A 12,765-nucleotide genomic window follows, 5' to 3' on the forward strand; every position below is an offset into this window, starting at 1 on the left:
ATATTGAAATGATAAAGTGACCCACAACAAAATGCCTGGGCCAGAATAATAAAATTAATTACCAAAAGGTGACATGACTTATAAGGGTAAAAATCCCACTCACCAGAAATGGTTCCTTTGGAAGTGCAAAATTGTTACCTGCTTGGTTTGTCCACTGGATAAATCTGCAAGCCTAATTTCTCACAGCTATTGTTTAAACAGGCAGGTATGCCAAAGCCTCATTAATGTGTTGAAAAGGCATAGAAATTATGTTATTAGGATGAAGCTCTTGATTTCCTGTGCTTCTGCAAACTTCCCACACCAAGTTCCTGCCCTACAACCATTTGCAAACCTGCCAGATTATCACCAACCAAAAGAGAACTCCAGAAGACAAGTTGGCATTTAACATAGAGATAAAAACAAAAAAACTGCGGATGCTGGAAATCCAAAACAAAAACAGAATTACCTGGAAAAACTCAGCAGGTCTGGCAGCATCGGCGGAGATGCAGTTCTGTCGAAGGGTCATGAGAACTCGAAACGTCAACTCTTTTCTTCTCCGCCGATGCTGCCAGACCTGCTGAGTTTTTCCAGGTAATTCTGTTTTTGTTTTGGCATTTAACATGTTACACCTGTTTCAACTAAATAAAATTGGCAACAACCATTCTCTGATTCATTCTTCAGGGCAATACCTTGACCAATCAGAGTCAACCTACCTGGTTTGAATTTTAAAAAAGCTTGGCAGTTAACTGTCAGTCATCAGTTGACTGTTGCATTCCCCATGGCAACGTCTCTACCAATCAGAGTCCACTTGCCAATCAATCAGCGGTCTCTTCTCATGAAGTATAAATTGCTGTTCCCCTTGCATTTGGTATTCTTGCGAATTTTCCTGATGAGTGCAAGACAAAAAGCTCTGACAACATGTGTCTTTTCTCAGCAATAAACAGTCATTTATTTGTAAGATATGGATATTAGTATCAACACAGGATTTCATGTGAGTACAAAGAAGATCAAAAGGCGTGTCAGGGAGATCAAATAGCAGCACAGCCAGATAGCCTGTGCTCACCATTTTGTCACCAACTATATCTGCAATCTCAAACATACCTAGTTGAAAGTGATGAGGGGGAACAGTATTTGCAGGCTCCAGCACAGCAGGGAAGCAGATACAAAATTCTGCTATGTTTTGCAAAGGAGATGTTTATGGTACTGTAGATGGTGCTGAAAATCATCATCTGTCTCAATTGTTCTACCTTCATCTTTTTCCAGACTGCCATACAGCACGTTTGCTATATCAGACAATTTGCTATCCACAAGTGTATCAAATGAGTAACTTACAATTTATTCACATGATCTGTACTTTCATCTATTTTCCCATTAAATAGCAGCATGGCACAACTACCAAATTCTACCCAACTACAAGATTTCACCAAGTACAGGGGATCACTTTAGTTTCTGAACAGAAGGTTCCTACACTTATTCTGGCACCACCATCTCTTTCTCTTTATTCATGCATTGTGACTCAGTCAGTGCTAACTCCCTCAAATTCACTATCTGCATCCTCCAAGCTGTGTGCAGCAACCTGGATGCCTGCAAACTGCCAGATTAATGCATAATGCTGTAAGGTTCTGGTGCTAGAGCTAAGCCAACAATGTTTCTACCAGGTCCACAGTTGCAGAGAGAAATATGCCTTTGGATGCCAGTTCTAAGACATATCTAACAGAACTTACATTGAAAAATCAGGTCCAGTCAGATTAGGCTGTATACCCTGGACCTGAACCAGTCAGATCAGGTTGTATACCCTGGATCTGATCCAGTCGATCAGGCTGTATACCCTGGATCTGATCTGGTCAGATCAAGCTTTATACCATGGACCTGATCCAGTCAGATCAGGCTGTATACCCTGGATCTGAACCAGTCAGATCAGGCTGTATACCCTGGATCTGATCCAGTCAGATCAGGCTGTATACTCTCAATATGATGGATCAGGCCGTGTGTTGTGATCTGATCCAGGAAAGTCAGGTTGTATATCACAGGTCTGATTGGGTAAGATTAGGTTGCATACAACATATCTGATCCTGTGAGGTGAGTTTATATACTATAGATCTGATCCTGTGAAATCTGGTCTGGCAGTAACGTTAGGATGCAACCTGCAGATCTGGTTCAATGAGGATTGGATGTGCAGCACACAATTGATCAGTTTTTTTCTGCAAACATATACTTTATTCATAAATTATCCAGAAGAACATTACAAAGCATTTCAAAATGGTCATTACAGAAAGTGCAATGATTTTCAAATTATCTACACAGATCATGTTGAACTCTGAGCTGCTTCAGTACAATTGTGGTACATGTAATATTGACTATATACATTCAATGTCAGTCATACAGCTTGAGGGGTTCTATATAATTCCCAGCCCCTTGGTGTACCTGGCTGAAAGGTCTTAGACCTTTCCCCTATGTGCCTCTTCTGTGGCTGCCACAAGCTTTAGTGTATCCCTAAGCACATAGTCCTGGACTTTGGAATGTGCCAATCTGCAACAACTTGGTCAGGGACAACTCTTTGCACTGGAAGACCAACAAGTTTCAGGCAGACCAAAGAGTCTCTTTCACCAAGATGAGGATTCTCCAGCTGCTGTTGATGTTTGTCTCCATGTACATCCCTGGGAACAGCCCTTTGAGCACAGAGTCCTGTGTCACAGAGGTGTTGGAGCATGAACCAGGACAAAAAAAAATACTGCACCTCTACAGACCTTTTCAGATAAAGTAGGCTGCATGTCTGATCTGAGAATGACAGGGCGCAGACCCGTACACCTTGTTATATTAACACTTCCTGGAGGCGGAGCAAAACCGCCCCGAGTTTATCAGCGGCTGCGTCAGGATTATCAGGTTACTCACCCTGAAACTCGCAGCCTGGCATTTTCATTTTTGATTCACAAAGGACTCTAAAGATTGTGTTTTGTCATCCCTGGTGGTGAGAGGAGGAGGGTCACCTGTTGAGCAGGGGCCGGCAGCGATTTGCTCACCAGCATTGGCGCAGTGAGGATTAAATTAAAAAAGACTGTCAGCTTTAGCACCGGTCACCGTGGAAAGGAACAGAGCGGGAAGACTGCAAGATCTAACGGGGAGAAAGCGTTTGCTCGGAGGGATTTTTTACTAAAATCCGGTGGAGGGGCGAGGAATGTGGAATCTGCACTGGAATGAATGCGTGAAGCGTTGCCTGCGGGTCTGAAAAGGACATTTGGAAGTTGATCCAGGCTTTGACTTCAGGACACATTCAGGTATCTGTTCCGTTTTAATTTAACGCCGATGTGCTTTGATGAGCATCCACCAGTTTGGAATTTGTAAGCATTTTACATTGAAATCATTCCTTGCCAATGGGTTTAGTTTGGATTAATTATATGCTCCAACACTTTTGCGTTTTTTTATTTTTTTCTTCTAAGTTTTAAAACGAGTTGCAGATTATATCTTATTATGCACCAACTGTTACAACTGAAGAATCAGTTGTGGTGGAATGAGATCATGTGCACACAATGATCCAGATGATTCATCTTCCTGCATGTATTCAGTGGAGACTATAGGGAAAGTGTTAAAAAAAGACTTTGTACAGTGGAAACTGGTGCAGGTCAAATGGACTCACAAATTTCTCTGATTTAAAGAGGATGGCTTTATTCCTTGTTTATATGGGATTGAAAGTGGGTACATCGGCCGAGAGACACAAATTATTTTATTTGATATATTTATGATAAATGGTTTTAATTAATCTTTTAAATTAAATTAGTGCTGGCTAGTATTGTGTAACACTTATCAGCCCCATGTGTGAGTGGAACTGACATTTCCCCTGCATTTCACACACACACAGAAGCAGAACAATTATCAAGACCACAGTAATACACAGCACTGAGGGATTAATTATCGGTCTTACTGCACTCAGAGTTTCAGCAGTTACCCATACCATATGTGTATGGTTCATCTGATCAAATTTCAGCAGTAGCCTCTAAGCCTTGGCTCTTGCAAACTGTGATTGCATTCCTAGACTGAGGTGAGTGGAGTGTGTCATTGTAGGAAGGAAATGTGCACTCATTATCAAGCAAAACTCTACTTTTGTGAACCTTGCAATGGTTTGATATTGAAACTCTCCTAAGTGCAGGAATGGATTTCTGCAAAGTTCATTAACCAAAAACAAAGTTGTCTTCAATGGGGGAAATAACAGATTCTCTGTCAATCTCTCTTCTGCTGCAATGCTGCAACCTGCTTCAAGTATTGTGGTCCTTTGCACAATGACAGCACCACACCTGGTTGTTTATTATTCAGGTTGTTGGTTGGTTCAACTCGTGGTTGGATCAGCCATGTCTTGGACATTAGCCAGTCATATGCACCAGAAGGGTACTGGTTTAATCCTTGATCTTTGCTGAATTTGCTGTTCTCACCCATGGTGATAGTAATGGTACTACAATTGGCCACCAAAACAAGCCTTTGGAGCAGCAATGCCCCAGATGGGGAGTGGATTGGAGAGACAGCTCCAACAGAGAACAATTCAAACCTCGCTCCTTGCACGAACCCCCAGATGCCACCTGAGTGGAACATCTCCAATGGGGTGGTTCAGGATAGTTTCCTCAGCCCATCCAAAGTGAGACAATTTGTGAACACTATGGGTATGCAGGAGCAGACCAAAGGTCTGGAACTCTCAAAGACAACAGGTTTGGTAAACGACAAAATGCTTTAAGAATGGGGATAAAGATTGTATCCATAAATGTGTGTAGCATTAAATCGACTATGTGATTTATTGCAACCTTGGATTACCTTGCCAAGGTCAAAGCTGACCTGCTGTTTCTGCAGGAGTGTGTGATACCACACCTCAGCTCCTACAGGCAGCGGTCACGATGGTGGTCCCATGGGCCATCGATCTGGTCAGGAGGAAATGACTGATGTTCCTCCAGCCTAGGTATTCTGCTATGGGGAGGCAACTTCACTATCTCTTAGGTTAAGGAGGTGGTGGATGGGTGCCTCTTCATAGCAGATGTAATGTACAAGAATGCTCCACTCTGGTTAATTAATGTGTATGCCCCCGCACAAAAGGGCAAGCGGCTAGCGGTCTTTCAGCAGCTCCCACTGCTGCTGGTGACTCCCAGGACGGTCATTCTGGGCGGTGACTTCAACTGCATCATTGATGCAGCTGGACGATCCGGCAACAGACTGGACACTATGTCCAGATTCCTGATGGAAACAGTAAAGGATGCCAAGCTGCACGACATCTTCAGCAACCCTGCAGATGGAGCGCAGCATAGATACACCTAGTTGCGGCCAGATGGATCCATCCGTTCCAGGATAGACTTCCTGTTTGTGTCCTGTGCGTTCACAGTCAGATCCAGCGATGTCAAGCCAGTGTTTTTCCTGACCACTGCCTCCTACTAGATGACTATCATTTACAGGAAGACCAGAGGATTGGCAGGGGGCCATGGAAGCTGAACATGCAACTGCTGACCCCAGAGAACATTGAGGAACTCAAGAGGGATTACAAAGGTTGGAGAACCATAAAACCCCTCTTTGAATCCCTGACACACTGGTGAGAAGTGATCAAGGAAACGATCAAGAGGTTTTTCATCCTCAAAGGTGTCCAGAAAGCTAGAGAGGAACAGAGGGAATTGTCCCGACTCCAAAAAAACATGCAGAACCTGCTCCGGCTGCAGTTGATGGGGAGTCGATGTCAAGGAAGAACTCCAAGAGCTGAAGAGCCAGCAAGCCTCGCTCTTTGCCTCGGAGGCCTCCAAGATCATGTTCCAGTCTAGTGTCCGCTCTTGGGGCAAGATGAGACGTGCTCAAGTTTCTTCTTCCAAAAGGTACACAGAGAGAGCTCTGTGATCAGCAGCCTGAAGGAAGAAGACGGCTCAGTAAAGTCATCGCGGTCTGACATTTTGAGGATCAGCAAATCCTTTTATACCGGATTATATGATGTGAAGGCCACAGACAGTGCGGCCTCCCAGTCCATCTTGCCCTTTATCACGGGGGTCTTAGACTACAGTATACTGGAGAGTCTGGACAAACCGCTAACTGCTGACAAACTGACTAAGGCCCTTGAGTCCTTCGAGAAGAATAAGACTCCCAGAAGCAGCGGCTTACCAGCTGAGTTGTATTCGGCTCTGTGGGACTGGATTGGCCCAGACCTGCTAGAAGTGCACGAGAGTATGCTCCTGGCTGGCAGCATGTCAGAATCCATAAAGAAAGATATCATCACCTTCATCTACAAGCAGAAGGGGGAAAGGGAGGAAATTAGAAGTTAGTGACTCATTTCACTGTTGAATGTGGACTATAAGATTCTGTCCAAGGTCATCACCAATTGGGTCAAGTCTGCTCTGGAGTTGGTGATCCACCCTGCGCTGTGCCCAGCAGGAAGATCCCTGACAGCCTTGTGCTACTTGGGGATACAATTGCCTATGGGCAGGATAGGGGTGTGTACACTTGCCTCATCAGCCTGGATCAGGAGGAGGCCTCTGACAGAATATTGCACACCTACATGGTGGATGTGCTCTCCAAATTGGGATTTGGGGAGGGAATCCGCAACTGGATCCAACTGCTCTACACTAACATCCATAGCGCAGTCTCAATGAATAGGTGGGATCAGAAAGCTTTCCAATTAAATCTGGAGTCAGGCAGGGCTGCCCTCTCTCCCCTGTCCTGTTTGTGTGTTGCATTGAACCCTTTGCTGAGTCCATTAGGAAGGATCCAGGCATAAGAGGAGTGACAATCTCAGGCAGTGGAGGCACTCAGGTCAAAGCCTCCCTGTACATGGACAATGTCACCATCTTCTGTTTGGATCTGTTGTCGTTGTGCAGACTGATCAACATCTGCAACCAGTTCGAGCCGGCCTCGGGAACCAAGGTAAATCATGGTAAGAGCGAGGCCATGTTCTTTGGGAACTGGGCTGACTGATCCTTTGTCCCCTTTACCATCAGGTCAGACGGCCTGAAGGTGCTGGTGATAAGGTTCGGAGGGACCGGGGCATGTGTTAGAAACTGGAAGGAGCGAGTGGCTATGGTGGAAGTAAAACTGGGCATGTGGGAGCAACGTTCCCTCTCCATTGCGGGTAAGAACCTGGTCATCAGGTGTGAGGCACTCTCGCTATTGCTGTACATGGTGCAGGTCTGGCCCATTCCAGACTCCTGCGCAGTGACAATTACCTGAGCCATCTTTCGCTTCATCTGGAGGTGGAAAATGGTTCGTGTTCACAGGGACGCGATGTATAAGCCTCTAGATAAAGGGGGGGAAAAACATGCCCAACATCGCTCTCATCTTGATAGCCACCTTTGTGTGTGGCTGCATCAAGTTGTGCATAGACCCTTGGTATGCAAACACCAAGTGTCACTACGTGCTGATGATCTACCTGTCCCCGGTGTTGCGAAGGATGGGTCTGGCCATGCTGCCGCAGAACGCTCCAAGTAGTTGGAACGTGCTGTACCACCTGTCCCTCGTGGAAAAGTTTATACCAAGAAACACCTTTGACCACAAGTCCATCAGGCAATGGTCATCACGTAATGTTCTAGAGGCCCTGCGAGAAAAGGAGATGGTGGATCCTGTTGGATGGTTCCTGGAGCAGACTGTCAAAGTCATTTGGCAGAATGCCTCATTGCCAGAACTTTCCAACAAGCACCAAGATGTAGCTTGGTTGGTGGTGAGAAAGGCCTTCCCCGTCAGATCCTTCCTACACGCCAGGAGTCTCACCCCCTCTGCACATTGCCCTCGAGGTGGCTGTGGTGGGGAAGAGACTGTTCACCTCCTTGTGGGATGTTCCTTTGCAAAGAAGGTCTGGAGAGAGATGCAGAGATTTTTGTCGAGGTTCATCCCGAGCAGATCTGTGACACAGGACACAGCTCTACGGGCTGTTCCCAGGGGGACATACCGAGACAGACATCAACTGCAGCTGGAGGGTCATCAACTCGGTGAAAGACGCTCTTTGATCTGCCCGAAATTTGTTGGCGAGGAGTTGTGCCCGACTGAGTGCTGCAGACTGGCGCATTCCAAGGTTCAAGACTTTGTGCTAAGGGACGCACTAAAGCTTGGGGCAGCCGCTGCAAAGGCGCAATGGGGAAGGGTCGCTGTCTAAGACCTTTCTGCCATAGTGCACTGAAGGGCTGGGAAAGGTATAGACCCCTCAGGCTGTACATCTCACAAAGATTATCCGTAGTGAACACTAAATGTATCCTAATTGTGCTGAAGCACCTCGGAGTGCAACATGATGTCCGTCGATAACTCCAATCCCATTGCACTATCTGATTGTCTGTAATGACCATACTGAAATTACTGTAATATTCATTGATTGTATTGAAGCACCTCGTGGTCCATGTGTAAAAGCCAAATCTGATTGCACTATTTGTGATGGCCATTTAGAAATGTTTTGTTATGTTCTTTCAGATATTTTATGAATAAAGTATATTTTTCCAAAAAAAATACAGACTTTGTCTGAATGGGAGCTTTCCTGTCTGAGTTAGAAGCTGCAGGATTTAAAGACTGCTCCTGACAGTCACAGCGAATGGAGAGCAGAGCTCTGGCTCTGAATTCTACATTGACATCCAGAGGCATGCCCATATCTGGTAGGTATAGGTGCCTACATCCCTCAATGTATGGGTTGTGAGAGACCATACAATCACCACTCCATATTAGGCTAACTACCATAACAGCTGGTAGAGAAGATCATACATTGATGGAAGGAATGTTTATATTACAACCTGTTAGGCTGTTAATCAGCCTTCAAATCCTTCCAGTACTTTTATCCAAAGAAAGAGGTCTGATTTTATGGACAAATAAAATTGGCTTCTATGCTCCTCAATTCTTTTTCCCTTGAGTGCACATGAGACTACTCGTTTCTTCCCTGCTTTTAGATCCAGCAGATCATGATTTGTATTATACCTGTAACAAATTCCTTTTTAATTGGAAAGATTTTTGGCCTGACTCTCGATTCCTTACCAAGACATTGGACTAAATGCAAAGGATGAGGCTGCTATTGCCATTCCATTGAATGTGAGTATCCTACTGAATGATAATTCAGTATTCAGATGCTGGAACTCTGAACTTAGGCCACTTGCTCACCAGGACTGTGATGGTGGGTCAGAAGGGGGGTCACTCTATTCCCATTTGGCATGAGTATTCTGCTGGATGTCAACCCAGTGTTTAGAGTGGAGAGCTCTTGTCTCATCTGTCCGATGTTATCTGGAATGGGACACAAACTCATAACCTTCTAACTCAGATATGGGAATACTACCATTGAGCCCAGGCTCAAGGAGGGTGTTCCAGATCTGAGGGCCTCGGCAGTTGAAGATACAGCTGGCAATGGTGGAGTGATTAATATTGGAAATGTGCACGAGGACACCAATTTAACATGATTGGCAAAAGAACCAGGGACAACATGAGGAAAGCCTTTTACGCAACCAGTAGTCAGGATTTGGAATGTGCTGCCTGAGAGTGTGATTGTTGCAGATTCAATTGTGACATTGAAAAAGAATTGGATAATTATCTGAAGAGAAAAAAAATTGCAGGGCTATGGGGAAAAGGCAGGGGAGTGGGACTAGATGAATTGCTCTTGCAAGATAACCAACGTCAATATGACAAGCTGGATGGTCTTCTGTGATATAACCATTTTGTGATTCCATATGTGGCCAGAATTGGATGAATGCAGATATCTCAGTGAATTTAAGTCTGGAAAACATAAAAGCGATTGGGAGGGGCAAGATCATGGAGGGGTCTGTAAACGAGGATGGGAATTTTAAAATAGATGCATTACTTAACCAGGACCCAATGGAGATCAGCAAGCACAGGGGTCATGTTCAATAGGTGAACAGGACTTGGTGTGAGTCAGAACATGGGCAACAAGGTTATTGATCACTTTTAAGTTTATAAGCGGTGAAAGATGGGAGGCCAGCCAAGAATTTGTTGTAATAGGCAAGTCTAAGCATGGATAAAAGTTTCAGTAGCAGATGAGCTGAGACGAGGTGAGATCGAAAAATGTTATGGAAGTGGAAATAGGTGGTGTTAGTGATGGTGCAGATGTGTGGTAGAAGTTCATCTGGAGGTTACAAGTAATCTGGTTCAGCCGTTGCCAAGGCTATAGATGGAGCCATCAGCGAAGGAACAGAGTTTATGAGCAGGACCAAAAACAGTGGCTTCTATCTTCCAAGTATTTAACTGGAGGAAATTTCTGCTCACCTAGTTCTGGATGTCAAACAAGCAGTTAGATAATTTAGAGAAGGAGAGGTCAAGAGAGGTTGTAGAGAGGTAAAGCTAGACATTGTCAATGTACATATGGAAACAGATGCCATGATTTTGAATTATGTTGTCGACAGGCAGCATATAGCTGAGAAACAGGAGAGGGTCAAGGATGGATCCTGGAGGAACACCAGAGGTAATGATGCAGGAGTGAGAAGAGAAGCCATTTCACCTGGTTCTCTGTTTACAACAGAATAGAAACCAAGTAAAACCAGGCAAGTGGAATCTCATGCAGCTGTATGATGTTGGAGAGGCATTGGAGTAGAGTTTCATGGTCCACCATGTCAAAGGTGGCAGACAAGTGGAGGAAGATGAAGAGGGATAGTTTACCTTGGTCATTCTTTTTTGTTTGAATCCAGTCTGTAGTGGCTGTCTAATCTGGAATTCTGAGAGTGAAGAAAAGTTTGGCTGCAAAATTCAGCTCTGTGGTACTCGGTTTATCAGTATTACAAGTGCTGTTTTGCTTCCAGAAGGGCTTTCGGAGCACATTATACACACTCCTGGTGCGAGCTGCGCCTGACACCATTTGGCTTAGGGCATTTGCACACGTGCAGGGTGTGTCCTCTGGAAGTATGCAGGGTAGGAAATAATAATGTCACACCAGCTCTGCTGTTCAGGAGCTCAACACTCCAGGCTAATGCCCTCTCTTAACCTTGCACAGCTGAGCACGTGTTCAGCAGTGAGAAGGACCCACACTCCCACTCCAGCACTATTATTTATAGCGATCATCAACAACTTTCACGTTAGTCTGTTGGTTCTTGCTATGATTGTAGAAGTGCTTAGTGGTTTGCAGGGCTGTTTAAAGTTGCTGAAGACTACCTGCAGTGGGGTGTCAAGTGATGTAAGGCTTTGCCCTGACTTCAAGGATTCTGCCCAAGCCATTCACTTTCAGACATGGATGCAATAGTTTACATCCCCTTGGCCTGCAGCATGACTCGGACAATGAGAGGAGGACAAGACAAGCTGCTAGAAGAGGGAGGAGGAGGCAGCAGAATGGAGACTATATCTGCCCACGGTGTTCAGGGTAAAATTCTCGTACCTGAACTCAGCAAAGAACAATCAGATATCTCCGCTTAACTAAGGATGTCCTTGGACAAGTGAAATCTGCCACCTGTTACATCCACAAATGCAGTCTCAAGGCAGCGCAAAGCAGCATTGTCAGTAGCTGTGGAGGTGAACAGTGACCATTAACTTTCATGGGTGGTGCTTCTTCCAAATGTGGCAGGCAGTATTTGCAATATCTCTCAGTTTGCCATCCACTTTTCATAAGGAAGGTCACTCCAAAAGAGTTAAATGCATTTCATACTCTCTTGCCAGAGAGAAGCAGGAGAAGGAAGCACGTGGCTCTTTGGGGATTCCAGGCTTCCGCATGGTGCAGGATGCCACTGACTGCACGCACATTGCTTTTCTGGTGCTGCATATCAACTCTGAGATGCCCCGCAATGAAAAGGAATTCCACTCCATTGATGCCCAGCTGGTGTGTGACCACAATGCATCATTCAGGTCAGCGCCTGGAATCCAGGCTGCAGTCATGATGCCTTCATTCTGCATTTGAGCCACCAAGGCAAACCAGAAGGTGGCTACTGGATGAAAAGGACTATCCTTTGACGACACGGTTCACAACTCCAGTGTGCAGCTCCTGCACACATGGGCAGCATGCATATAATAAAAGCCATGCTTTGGGGTGGTTAACAATTCTCCACTCTCAGGATCACTCTGAAGGAGCCCTACAGTACTCAGCAGAGCACATGTCAAGATTCATGGTGCTCTGCACAATGCATGCTGCACAACCTCGCTATCATGCGAGCACAGCCCTCTACAGTAACCAGCTGAGGAGAAGGAAGAGGATGGAGACAACCACTTTCTGCCCGGGCCGTCCATGGTCGACTTACCTGGCTACAGTAGCAGTAAATACAACCTCAATTCCCCATTCATCCACAGTCACACATCTTATCTTCCATCTGTTACTGAGTGCCACAGTAGCTGTTCGGCCGTAATACAAAAATAGAAGGTACCACAAGATAAACATTTTGAATGAAATCTATTGATCAGACCATGCCATATTGCATATAAATGCTGACCAATTACATTTATGTATTCCCTTTGTGCCTGTCTTCCATGTGCCCCTGCCTGCCCTAGTGCCCCTATGCTACTTCCCCCAGTGGCTGCCACATGACTGGGAGAAGGCTGCTGACTTTCACTGTGCAAGACTGCAGATGGTCTTGCAGAATGACCTCAAACAGCTCTGTGTCTTAACGGCCCAGCTTCAGATTGGGCTGGAGCAGGCGGAAACACTGCATGCTGGCTGACAGACAGCAGCAAGGGCACTGGTGGAGTGACAGTGGTAGGAGGAAGGATACTGTCATCTTGAGAGAGGACAGCTGGTTTGTAGCATAATTCAAAGCTGAATTGGACTAAGTTTTGACAGTGCCCCATGATCCATACTTATGCTTGTCCACGTTATTAATATTCAACAACAATAACTCGCATTTATATAGCACCTTTAAAAAAGGAAAATGTCTTAAGGCACTTCAC

At 45.3% G+C, this 12,765-nt stretch overlaps 1 protein-coding gene across 1 annotated transcript in view; it reads left to right on the forward strand.

Moving 5' to 3' along the window:
- The first annotated feature begins 2,873 nt into the window (after positions 1 to 2,873).
- Positions 2,874 to 12,765, forward strand: part of met (MET proto-oncogene, receptor tyrosine kinase) — a 144,803-nt gene continuing 134,911 nt past the window's right edge. Inside the window, exon 1 of the mRNA XM_041216122.1 lies at positions 2,874 to 3,254. The gene's annotated coding sequence lies outside the window, so the exon portion shown is untranslated. The remainder of the gene's footprint in view (positions 3,255 to 12,765) is intronic.

Source organism: Carcharodon carcharias, chromosome 21 (genome assembly GCF_017639515.1).
Source record: "Carcharodon carcharias isolate sCarCar2 chromosome 21, sCarCar2.pri, whole genome shotgun sequence".
Classification (NCBI taxonomy): Eukaryota; Metazoa; Chordata; class Chondrichthyes; order Lamniformes; family Lamnidae; genus Carcharodon; species Carcharodon carcharias.